The sequence below is a fragment of the Ambystoma mexicanum genome, chromosome 9 (assembly GCF_040938575.1).
Source record: "Ambystoma mexicanum isolate Mex_15411 chromosome 9, UKY_AmexF1_1, whole genome shotgun sequence".
Classification (NCBI taxonomy): Eukaryota; Metazoa; Chordata; class Amphibia; order Caudata; family Ambystomatidae; genus Ambystoma; species Ambystoma mexicanum.
In genome coordinates, this window is record NC_090931.1 from 707,872,805 (window position 1) to 707,885,570 (window position 12,766).

Genomic DNA, 12,766 nt, shown 5'->3' on the forward strand with positions numbered 1-12,766 from the left:
ATTGTTTTCTTTTATTTATAATTCTTTATTTAAATTTCCCTGAGTATTTATTTTTTAATTAAATTGATTCACCATCCCTGTAAAAAGTAGATTGTATAAACTCAGTTGAAAACAAAAGTACAAAGGCCAATGACTGTTTGATCTATAATGCGAACCAACATCAAAAATGCAATCCAACAACAGTGGTTGAGTTTATAATATTCTTATTTTGTAATTAGACAATGTAACAAGGCCAAAACTCTGTCACTGTCAAGAGGGCATAAGGACATCCCTAAACCGCGGATGATGAGCCTACCAGGAGGAAACCCATAGCCAGCACTACCCCTGAGGTGGAGCTGGAAACTAGGAGGCACCCATTCCTTGCCACTTCTCTTTGTGCCTTGTTATATGCCAGTAGTCTACCTTTGGCTTGCACCATGCCTCACAGCACAAATGCTGGCCAGATATGTTCTATTTTTATTCCAGAGTCTGTGAATCAGGTCTGCAGAGCTTTAGACAAATTCCAGTGCCCCCCAGAGACACCCAAGAAGCAGCAAAGGCAGAAAACCCCCTGAATGACACCAACCCTTCAATGAAGCTTTCCACTGGCGATTCATAGCAGCAACCCGAAGAGCCTGTGACAGAGACAGAGCACAAAGACAGTCTGTGGCTTATGTTTCAGTGAGCCGGGTCGCACACAGACCCCTAGCACCAGCGGACACACAGTGCCACCTGCAGTTATAACCCTATATCACCAGGGACATAGATCAGGGAACAGGACCTCACACATGACTGTACTCAGCGGGGAATGCATCCAACAAAAGTCTGCCAGCCCAAACAAGAACATTGAATGGGCTGGACCGCAATTACAGAACTAAGGAGACCCTGCAAAGGAAAAGGAGGTGTTGCCTAACAGCTATTATACACTGTTATCTCTACTACACCCCTGTGACTGGGATAGAGCAAAAGCATTGGCTAGGGAAAGCTGGCCAATGGCAGGAAGAGGGGAAGTATAAGAGAGTAGACAGGAAACCAGAAGGTGGGGGTTCGGTTGAGGTGAGTGGAGGAGCAGGAAGACCAATCGGCCAGAAGGAGGAAAGAGGAAGCAGTTCAGTGTAGCGGATTCTGGTAGATTAGGTGAGGTGTTGTTTATTGAGTGCAAGGCTACTGCTGTGTGACTAAGTGTTTCTGTGACAGGAGTGAAGTAGTATAGTCAGTGTAAGGAGTTTTTGGGACGTTGCAGAGTGTGGGTGGAGTGGTAGGAGTGACAGGAGTAGAACAGTATTAGGAGGAGCATAATAGTGGAAGGAGGATAGTAGCAATGGAAGGAGGATAGTAAGTAGTAGGGGAAGAGTAATATGAAAGGGTGGACATATGCGACAGATTTAGGAGATAGCATGGGGGTAGGAGTAGAGTAGTGAGTGTATTAGTTAGTGTGATAGATTGTCAGTGTTAGGAGAGAGTGTGACTAGTAGAGAGGGGTGTAGAAGTAGGGTGCAAGGAATAGGGTCTTATAGCGAAGTGAGGAGAGGTAGAGCATTGAGAGTTGGTGCAGTGGGAACATTGGTATAGTGGAAAGCTGAATAGTGCACCAAATCCCTCAGTTTGGTGGAGAGGGGAGCAGTAGTAGTATGTAGAGTGGTAATAGTGACAGAGTGTTAGCAGAGGGAGCAGTTGCAGTGAGAGTAACAGTAGTGATAGAGCTGTAGTAGTGAGAGAGTGGTTGCCATGAGGAGAAGAGTAGGGGTAGGAGAGGAGAAGTAAGGAGGTAGGGACCAAACAACCGGAAGACACCCCATACGAAATAACCATCAATAGTGCAGGGCTATGTAGAAGATCCGTGAGTGAGTTAGATAGCCTGCACTCAGGGAAGCCATCAGTATTTTAGACCAGTCTTAGGCAGTAGGGTTAACCAAGCAATAGCACTCAGCCAGGTTTATGGAAACCTGGGCTAAGGTGAGAGTCCCGAAGGAGATGAGTGAGAGAGGGACGACCTTAGCGCCAGTTTCCCAAATCCCTTTTTCCACCTGGTGCCTCTGGTTATTTGCCTATTTTTAACCATTACTCCAAAAACCATACATGCCATCTGTGATTTTCTACAAAAAAAGGGGAAACTTCCTCAAAGACTTTGTGGATTATTCAGGCTATATGTTACAGAATGCATGCGGAACCGTTCATGAACCTCTACCTCTGTTTAAAAAATGCATTGGAATGCGGGCGTTTGACAAAATCAGAGCTTAAACCACTGACACAGCAACATGCAGCTACTTTAGAGCTCACGGAATGAAGTTCATTTTACTGTTAGATTTCTGGAGGTATAGAGGGACCCTGGTAACAGTTAAGAATGTGAGTCAACTGTTAGATTTTTAAAATATTTTGTGGTCTCTCTTTTTTCTTTTTGCTACAGATTGAGTAAATGAACAATTGGAACCTCAATATAAAATGTCAGTATGTATTGAGAACACTAGGAAACATCACTCAAATAAGGAAACCACTTTTTTCCAATATTAATCTGGTGAGGGGGCTTCAGAAATGATTCTATGAAACCAATTTAGAAATAGCTATTGACAGGTAAAGGTGAATGGGGACATGTCGTTAAATGTTTCATTGCAGATATGAGCCACAGATTACTTTGATGCAGAACTTGAGTTGTTTTAATGTAGCCAACATGAGAATGAGTGTCAGAAGTACAGGAGTGATAAAATGACTAATTTCACACTCCAACAAATGGAATTGGATACTGATCTGTAAATTACATTTTTACCTAGATAGGTAGTTATGAGAGATTTGGCATATATGGTTGTTGAGAATAATAAGCATGACATATTTACTTGCTCTCAGGTGGAGGTATAAGCAAATAGTGATTGCCAATGTGTATATTTAATAGAGGTGAGTGGTTAGAGCATTATGTTCATTAAACAAAGGGACTTTTTTTTGGTATCAACATATAGTACTAGTTTGCTTGATACTCGGCTGCATGGGTACCCACTGATAGCCTTAAATTAATTGTGGATATCGTAGTGTTACTCAGCTAGTTGGTACTGGATTTAGAGGTGAGCCACGGCATTTATGCCACCATCTTGGTTAACTGAATCATGTAAGAAGACAGAGAAAAAAACAGTTGTACATAGAGATTGAATAAGGGGAAAAGTAGGGGAAGAGGGTAATTAACAATGAGTTAATTATGTTATGAAATTGAGATGTTGTAGAAATATGTTAATGTTTTTAAGAAACATGTGAAGTTCAGGAAAGTTCAAATAAATATCACACAAATGTAATGCCTTCTGTGCTTCTCTGTCTCCCTCTTTCTGCCCTCCTTTTATATTCATGTGGAAATCAGTAGAGAGAGCCACATGCATTAATCATGGCTGTCCACTGCTGCTCTTGCAAAAATACCATACATACCATATGGATGTTGTTAATACACCTCAGGAGGATTGGGCCAGCAGAAATAAAATATGGACCAAACATTTGAAACCAGCTGGGTAGTTGGAAGTATTCACGAGGATGGGCTTGCAATCATATCAAATTGAGACTCCTCTATTGAAGGCAGAGATATGAAATTCCTGGTTAACCGAAAGCGTCAACAATAGATTATAACTATGCATGTGCATGCACAGAAGTGGCAGGAAATGTTTTTTGTATTCATTTGTTTGGTTAAAGCCTGCAGAAGGATGCTGGAAATATGAAGAGTATAAGACTATGGAATTATGTGAATTATATTGAATTTGGTGATATCTATATATATACTATCGTTATAGGCGATGTCCACAGTGATCATTTGGACAATTATCCTGTAATTAAAGTTTGGATTTTTTGACCCTCAGTGACTACTTATTACATGCAATCTTAGGCCAAGGCACAAACCTCTAAGGAAGCTGGTCAAGAGGACCCCGCACTGAGTTACTGAGTGTTACAGGAAGATTGCACGCTTTACAGTGAGCCCAGAAAACAGTCCCCACTGGACCCAAGAAATGCATAGTGACTGCCGTCTGGTTCTGGGTGGAGATCCCAAGAGTGGAACAAGAGATCTTACCTGATCAGCACATCCAAGTGGTGACAATACCTAGTGTCTTAAATAGCTTCATGTGGGACACCATTGACCATCATGTCCTCCAAGACATTTGTAGGTTTTGTCATACGTAGAAGATCAGGTGAAAGTCAGTATATAAGTGTAAGACTCACTAAATTCCTCTGTGAGTTGTTAGGGTGCCATTCACATTTGTGGAAATAAACATTGTTGGTCCCCTCTTTCAACAAATGGTACTAGCAAGAGTTTCATCCTTGTTGTCATGAACTATGCCACAAGATACCCTGAGCAGACGCATTAAGGTGCATCTACACCATGGCGGGGGCAGGGAAATTGATGGGGAGCTTCTATGGTGTTGGATCCCTGAGATGTGAACTCCCACAGAGGTGCTCGATTCCTGAGCAGTATCATGCTCATCGTCTACCACATCAGACTTCACAGATCAATATAAAAACCTTATGAGCAAATGTCTATGTGCATGGTCCAATGGACCCTCAGGAAATGCTGAGAGGCATGGCCAGCAGTACAAGATATATCTTCCCTTCCTGATCTTCATTATCATGAATCACCTCAATAGTTGACAGGGTTCAGTCCTTTTGAATCCCTATAAAAGTAGCCGGTCTTAGGCCCATTCTAGCTCATTCAATATTGATAGGATGGTAAGCATGTGGTCCATCAAAATGTTCACATGTATTTACTGAACACAAGACTATGTGTGCCCATCAGCCTGGTAAAGGCTCAAACTAAGCAAATATGCGATAACGCCAATCCTATATTAGAGTGCAATGCTAAGAACAGTGTTAGGGTATGAAGCGCCAACCTGGGAGAGGTTTTTATATAGAATAAGGTTACTTCAAGGAAAGCATTGAACTATATTCTGTAATTAATCAACTGGCAGCATCCATTTGGGAGAAGACTGTAACATCTGAAACAGCTTCAGTGAACATGCCTCCCAGAAAGCTAGTGTACACAGTTGTCGTATTTTAAATAAAAAAGACTCATATGAGCGATGAACATTATGTTTTGAAATTGTTTAGTGAAAATATTTTATTCTTTGGCACCAATGGACCGGTGCACCTTGAACTTATCTCAACATTAAGCAACTGGTGCAAGAGCAAATGTTTTGCCAAAATATAGGCTTTTTCTAGGCTAGACATTTCATACATATTCTACGCTTGTCAAACTTAATTCCATATTCTGAACATTTATTTGATGGATGCATGATCCTCCTGTGAGTGAGCAACACAAGACTAGAGGAGAAAACATAAAATTGCAATGATGGCATGCAATGTGCTCATATTTCATACATGCATTGTATAACAGGTTGATTACCCTTGCTATGATTATGGGTGCATCCCATATTGTGTGTACAGCAGAAATACTGTTAGTCATTGACCAACTTGCACTGTGCTTGACCAGTATATGTGTAATATTAGTGATCCCTGATTTCGCACCCACTGCTGGTTAATAGATTGAATCCTATGGTGAAAGATCTTGTGCCTTGTTGTGTCAATTTGTATCATTTTAAGTATTGATAATTGGAGGATTACCTTTTGGTATCCTCTGTATTGACTGCTATCAGTCTCGGCCCAATAATGCTGTATAAGTACTGCTTCTGTGTCTGGGAAATTTTCCTCGCAACACTTTGAGAACCCTCGGATCCTGTGGCAATACATATACAAATGTGGTTAACTACTGATGATATCATATATCCTATTACCCAATATGTCGGTAGCAATGATGTCCAGACATCATTACATCTATTAGCCTCTCAAATGCTCAATTTCGATTAAATATTTCAGAAGTAATTCAACGTTATTCCTGTATTGTTCAGTACACATCACCTTCTTGGTGTGTTTGGACCGTATTTCGGTAGTCGACCCGCAAAGCATATATATATATATATATATAGTAAAGCTACATTGAGAGGGAAGAGTAGTAGTGGCGTGGAAAGGGGAGAGCAGTTGTGATATGGAGAGGGGAGGGGAGTGTTAGAGAGAGGCAGGAACTAGAGAGAGAGAGTGAGGGATAGAGACAATTTTGGTGGGACAGTGGGTGAAGAGTGGTAGAGATGGAGAGACAAAGACAAGTCAGTGGAAACATGGAAGGAGGATAAACATAAGGGAAAGGATAAATAGAGCATCAGGGTGAGAAGTGCACACATGTGACAGGGAAGAACCAGGTGGGGCCTCAGTGTCTGAAAGGTAACTTTTCTCATACTGAATTTCCTTGGTAAACTGATGTTAGGGGCTATCTAGATTGTTCTCAGAGGAAGATTGCAAGGGAATTTGCCCTTAGGCCATCATCACTAGACAGGCAGAATTTAAGACAGTAGGGTTTTCCGATCTCTAGACACCGTCCTGGATTTCAGGGATTCCTAAGCCCCTTTTGTCACAAGTTTCTTTCCTTCTCACCTGTTTCTCTTTGCTTGTGACCTTCTTGGGAGTGACTTCCTTCTTTCTCACTGCCCGAGACTTGTATAGGCCTGGGCGCGAGTCTTCTGCTTCCAGCGTGAGATAGCAGGCTCTCCTTCGCCGGGTTGCGTTCAGAATCCAGGACGTGAAGCCAGGAAAAGGGGTACAGTTCCAGGCTCGGAGCGTGTCCGAAGCACCGTAGGACCGAGCACAGGACTAATCAAGGAAAAGGCATGGGCAAGAGGTAAGGAGGGATTTGGAAGGGGCTCCAGGAACAAAGAAGAAAGGAAAAAGGGAATTGGAAAGGACAAGGAAGCAGACTTCAACAACACACATCTAACTACTCCAAGCAGTAGCGTTGAGACGCACAGAGCCGCAGGGGCGTAACTGTTTTCTAGGAAGTCGAACATTACGCGCAAGGACTGGAGTGTGGCGTTTCAAGACCGTCGGCCATGTTGGAAGGATCACTGAGTTCATACCGTGGTGCATCATGGACCATGAAGTCCAGAATGGACGAATTCGGCGGTTCATGACACCTTTTTGGTTCTTCAAATAAAAACCCTTGAGATGTCTTTGAGTCTGTGAGAGTTGCTGTGTTCTGTCATCTATGGCAGTTGTGCTAACCAACTCTGAAAACAGGAAACAGATTTGTTGGGTTTCAGCTCAAATTGACCCCATGGACATGCACAGCTAGATGAGGTGGAGGTAGGTACTTAGACATAGGTTACCTTTTGGCAGTAAAACCTGGTGTTGTTAGTGCACTGGCTATGAAGATCCCCTAATCATCTAGCAGGAAACCAGGGATTCCATGCAGAGATTGAAGAGCATAGGACATGGAAGTTAGTCCTTCTGGCTCCACATGTGACTGGTAGAAGTCAGTTATCGGGGGATCCCATGTGTACTAATGTTGTCACCCCATCGGGCATGTTGTTAAACTATTGAAAAAATTTGTGGGAATGCACCGGAGAGAGTAGAAAATAGGATTTTGGGATCAACTGTGTTGAAGGTGGTGGACATGTCAACGAGAACCCCTAGGCATTGAGTTACTTGATAAAGGATCTGTTAGGGATTCTTGACTACTTGTTTGGTGGCTGTTAATGTGCTGTATCTTGGGTGGAATCCAGAGTTGCAACTTTGCCGAAGCACATGCTAGTATATTAGGCCATGAAATCATGAGGCAATATCGCTTTGCTGAGGAGAAGTCATAGATGATTGAATAGTAGTCGGCAAGGTCATATGAGTCTCATTGTTTTTGTTCCAGCAGGCAAGAATTTTGCCATATTAATCATTTATTTTATTCTTGCATTTGTAATGTACCTAAACCTTGAGGCATCAGCGTGCTGTTGCAGACCAGTTACATGTAGCAACTTCAAAAGGGAAAACTTAGGTTAGAATAACAATCGCATTGAGTACATTAGGAACATTGTTCAGGGGGGGGCATTAGGCAAATAACCATGTTTTCAGGGTTTTGACGGAAAGCCCAGTACGAATCCTCAGATCTTGGTTCCAGTGCAGGGAGTTTCAATGTCTTGTCACAACAGATGGGAAGCTTACCCCCCCCCCCCCCTCCTTTGGCTTTTTTGACTTTAGGTAGAACAAGTCTGTGGGTGTAGATGGGTTTTACTGGTCTGTTAGACTTGGGACCTTCTATTTTTTGTGATCGGCGTTGTGGGGCAGTTTTGCTCAGACATTTATGCGTGATCGAGAGGATTTTGAAAATAATCCTTTCCTGGATAGGGAGCCAGTGCGCCTTTTTTCTAGCTGCTTTGGTGTGGTTCTTTTTTGGGATGTTCTGTGCCGCTCGTAGTGCATTGTTCTGGATAATGTGTAGTTTGTTTAGGTTCTATTGGGAGGTTCCCGCAAATAAGACATTACAGTAGTCCACTCTAGCACCCGTTATTGCTCTGGCAATGGTCATGCAGCTCTCTGTGGTAAGGAATTGTCTGGCTGCATTGATGAGCTTTGCCTTGTAGGCAGCTGAGGATGCAATTGAATTGACTTGTTTGCTGAGGGAAAGGGAGGAATCCAGATGTACTCCCTGCATTTTAACCACCTCAGAGATCAGGATCTGGATACCATCTATCCAGAATGAAGAGAATTTTGGGCTGAGTTTTTCTAACATTGCAGATGAGCCCACAAGCAGTATCTCCATCATTCTCATCGTTGAGGCAGAGGTGATTGGATGCCCTCCACGACTGTATATTTTGTAAATCATTTGGGTGTCTTCGTCGTTCACGTCAGAGAGGGGAAGGAGGATTTGGGTGTCATCAGCGTAGTTAGTGTATGATACGCCAAGGTCATCCAGGAGATCAAATAATGGCTTTTTGAAAATATTGTACAGGGAGGGGGAGACACAGGATCCTTGGGGGACGCCACAGGGTATGGGGATGGGAGAGGCAGATGCCGTGTCTGAGAAAACTCTCATGAATCAGTCTTCTTGGAAAGAGAAAATCTTAAGTGAAGTTTCCTGAGAGAAGTTTGCTGCAGAAGTGAGGTGGTTGCAGAGGGTTTTGTGGTTAACTAGATTGAACGCTGCAGACAGGTCCAGTAGTAGGAGGAGTGCTGGTTTGCCCTCATCTTTGAAGGTGTCCATTATGATTTTCAGATCTAATAATGATGACTCAGTGCTATGACCCAGTCGTAGCCCTGGCTGCCGCACCCCTAGGATGTGGTTAGATTTTAAATAGTATTAGATCTGGTTGTAGGCTGCTCTGTCTAGGATCTTAAGCAAGGACGGTACTGTGGTGACTGGGCGATAGTTGTGGGCAATGCAGGGTCAAGGGATGGTTTTTTTCAGGAGGGGAGAACCCAGGATTCCTTGAGGCAGGCCGGGACCTGGTGCGTGGAGAATGGTGCGTTAATGAATTTAGTGATAAATGGAACTAGGGTATCAGTGCAATCTTTAATGACTACTGCTAGACAGATGGATCTTTTGCATCTGGATGGCTTTAGGTTTCTGATAATGTTGGAGGTTTCTTGTTCCTTGGTTAGAGTCAAGGTAAAGTAAAAATAGAAAGTAATATGTTACCTATGTTGAACATTACATTTATTGTGACTACCAAGAGGGGTTTCACATTAGTGAAGGGGATGATGTCATCAGTAAAAGGTTCTAGGGACTTGATAATGTTGCCAATAACTTCAGGATTGCTGCTGGGAGATGCACTTTTCTGGGATATCTCTTGGTGACAGGAATGTTGCCTTAATTAGTTTTTAAGATGATATTCTCTCTAATCATTTAAATTTGTATTGATGTATAGTACATCGATTGAGTATGACTTCTTGTTTGAGTGTGGGATGTGGTAGCTGGTTAGTGGTTAAGGCAGTGGTGGATTTCATATTATGTGATTTCCATAAACCACTCTCTATGGAATGCGGCAGAAATTGTACTGTTTTTAAAAAGTGTGATGCAGGGAAACCTGACAATTACAGGCTGATTGCCCTAATAGACGCTAGTAGTGACATTATTGGGATAACTCTGCAAACAAAACTGGAAGGGTGGTCTCAAGAGCATGGGGTCTTGATTCACCTGCAAGCAGGTTTCTCCAACGGTGCGAGTATGCTTAACCAGGCTTTGAGAGATAACTTATTGATTGATAAATATGTCACTGTTAAAGTAGATAACTTACATCTCCTTTTCATTGACTTAAGAGAAGCCTTCAATACCCTTCCGTGATTAGCGTTATGGCAAGCTCTAGTTGTCAAGGGGGTGCCCCCCTTTTGCTGAAAGCAATAATAGATGTCTATTGAGGTGGGGTTTGGGTGGTGAGACCACTAAGAACTTTGCAGTTGAGAAGGATGTAAGACGAGGTTGCATACTTGCCCCCCTGCTTTTTAATCTTTTGTTTTGATGGGATGTTATTGAAGTTTCCAGTGGATACATCTGATGCCCCATGTTTAGAGGTTGAAAAGATTGGAATCTTGTTTTTTGCGGATGACGTTGTTATCCTGTCCCGCACGCCATCAGGGTTGAGGAAATATACCACTCATTGTGTTAACGTTTGTAGGGCTAAAGGCCTGGAAGTTGATGCTAATAAAATTAAGGTAATTAGGGCGGCGGACATGTCTGAATATTAGCATAGAAGGCATGAAGATTGACGAAGTGGGTCATTTTGATTATTCAGGTATTAGGATTGCTGCAGATGGTACATGGCAAGAACATGTGCCTAAGGTTAATTTGGCTCTAGGAAGAAAATGTAATGGGACTTTGTCTATTGCGAATAGAGTTAAGAACAATTCCACTGCACCAGCATTGAACATATACAGGGCACGGGTGGTAGGCACTTTGTATTGCACAGAAATCTGGGGCCAAACTAAATCTAATATTCTTTTACTAACTGAAAATATGTTTTTAAAAGGTTACAACAGGTTCTTAATAGCACTCCAAATATTCCACCACATATGGAACCAGGCCAGTTGTGTATCACATATCAAATAGCCCCAGAGCAATTACTATTCTGGGTTTATATTTGGCCGAGTGAGACTCTCATGAAGTATAGGCAGGCCCTGATAGACGTTTTCTCTTATGAAAGGACAAGTTTCTTAAAATGGTTTGCCCATAGCAGGTGGTCTCTTTATTTGTTGAAATTGTAAGAGTTGTGGACAGGCCAAAGTCCATTACTGAAAGTAGTAGACAAAGTGTTACTAACGCTTATACCAAATGGATCTAGGGAGAATTTGTTACAAAATGTTGACATTTGTCAATGGCATGTGCTTATTTGTATATCAAAGATAGTTTTGCTCTTGAAGAGTACTTGTATCTGACTGAGGATCCGATGAAGGTTCTTTGTTCATGAAGTTGCAATGAGGTAATCTACCTCTGGCAGTGGTTAAAGCTGGGTGGGATAGTAAAGATTCATCCATGTGTGCTTTCTGTGGTACTGAAAGGGAGCCGCTACAGCACTTTCTTTGTGTGTGCCCTCATTATGCTGCTATCAGGTCAAGGAATTTGAAATCCTGTTTAATAAATAGAGGTATCCGAACACTGACTGCTGCAGAAAATGTATACAAAAGTGCAAGATCAATGGATGCCATATTTGCAGTCTCAACCTATCAAACAAGTGCTTGCAGAAGAAGAGAAATCTAAATGAATATTGTTTAATAACTGGAGGTCTTCTATCTGATAACAGAACATAGTTCCTTTGAGCTGTGTCACCATGTATATTAATGTGCTTTTACTTGTGCATATACAGTATTTTCTTTTCATGATTGACTGGAAGTGTATTTGCCAACTGTCTAAATATTGGTTACACACTCATGTATTTTATCGATAAGATTGTGTCTGTGTTTGTATATAACCTTTATGGCATTGTGCTGAAATAAAGTTTAAGAAGATAGTGTTATGGTGATAGTCTGCCCCCAGGCGGCACCCTATCAACCTGTGCAGTGTACCCCGAGGGACTCTTTACACACTCGTTTTAGTTTGACCTATGTGAAGATGATTCTGAACCCTCACCCATCCATTTACTGAAAGTGACCATGATGAAATGTTTGTCTTTTGTGCAAGGAGAAAATGGGTGCTGACAGGAGAGAGGTCCTGCAAGACCTTCCCAGCATATCCTCTCTGAAATGGGCGACATCTTTAAAGCAGCAATTTCTTGCTTCCTACATCAGGAAACTCGTAGTTATTTTTATATGTGTTATTTATAATACTGTTCCTTCTTTTTGGAGCTTCTACTGTTAGATTTGAATTTGCAACACATTTATTTGGAAATCTTTTGTGAGACGGTGCATTCAGTGTAATATACTGCCCCACCTGTATATCCTGTCAACACTCTTTCTTAATAAAAATCCTGTTACCAGGTTTGAGGCATTTCAGCTGGAGAAGCTTCACTAACACATCAAAGCACCCCAAACTGATTAATATCATTGCTCTTGGAGGCAGCGAGAAAAAGAGAGAGGAAAATTAAAATGGAATCCAAAAATAAGGTATGGGGTAAGCACTCAGACATCCCCCAAAGTTCTGCAGTTGCTTTACTAATCTGGAAGACAGAACACTGTCAAAGGCTTGACTTCAAGACAACACTCCTGAGCCACTGTGACGGTATGTCTTGAGTGGGCATTTTACTGAGGGGAGACAAGAAGGACAACAGAAGGACGTCAAGTACAAGTACATCTCAGGATGGTTGGATGTCCTGTGAGGAAAGACAAAGCCCTTATCTTGGAGAGCAGGGAAAACATTCTGACCCTGGATCTTACTTCTACGATCTAGTTTCAAACTCATCCGCCTCTGTTCAAGGCCAGTGTTCAAGTCGGATGATATTTATCATATTCACAAAATAGTCAACTTTGTTCAGAAGTTTTTATTGAGAACTTATAATGAAAATCATAGCATAAAGTTCTTCGT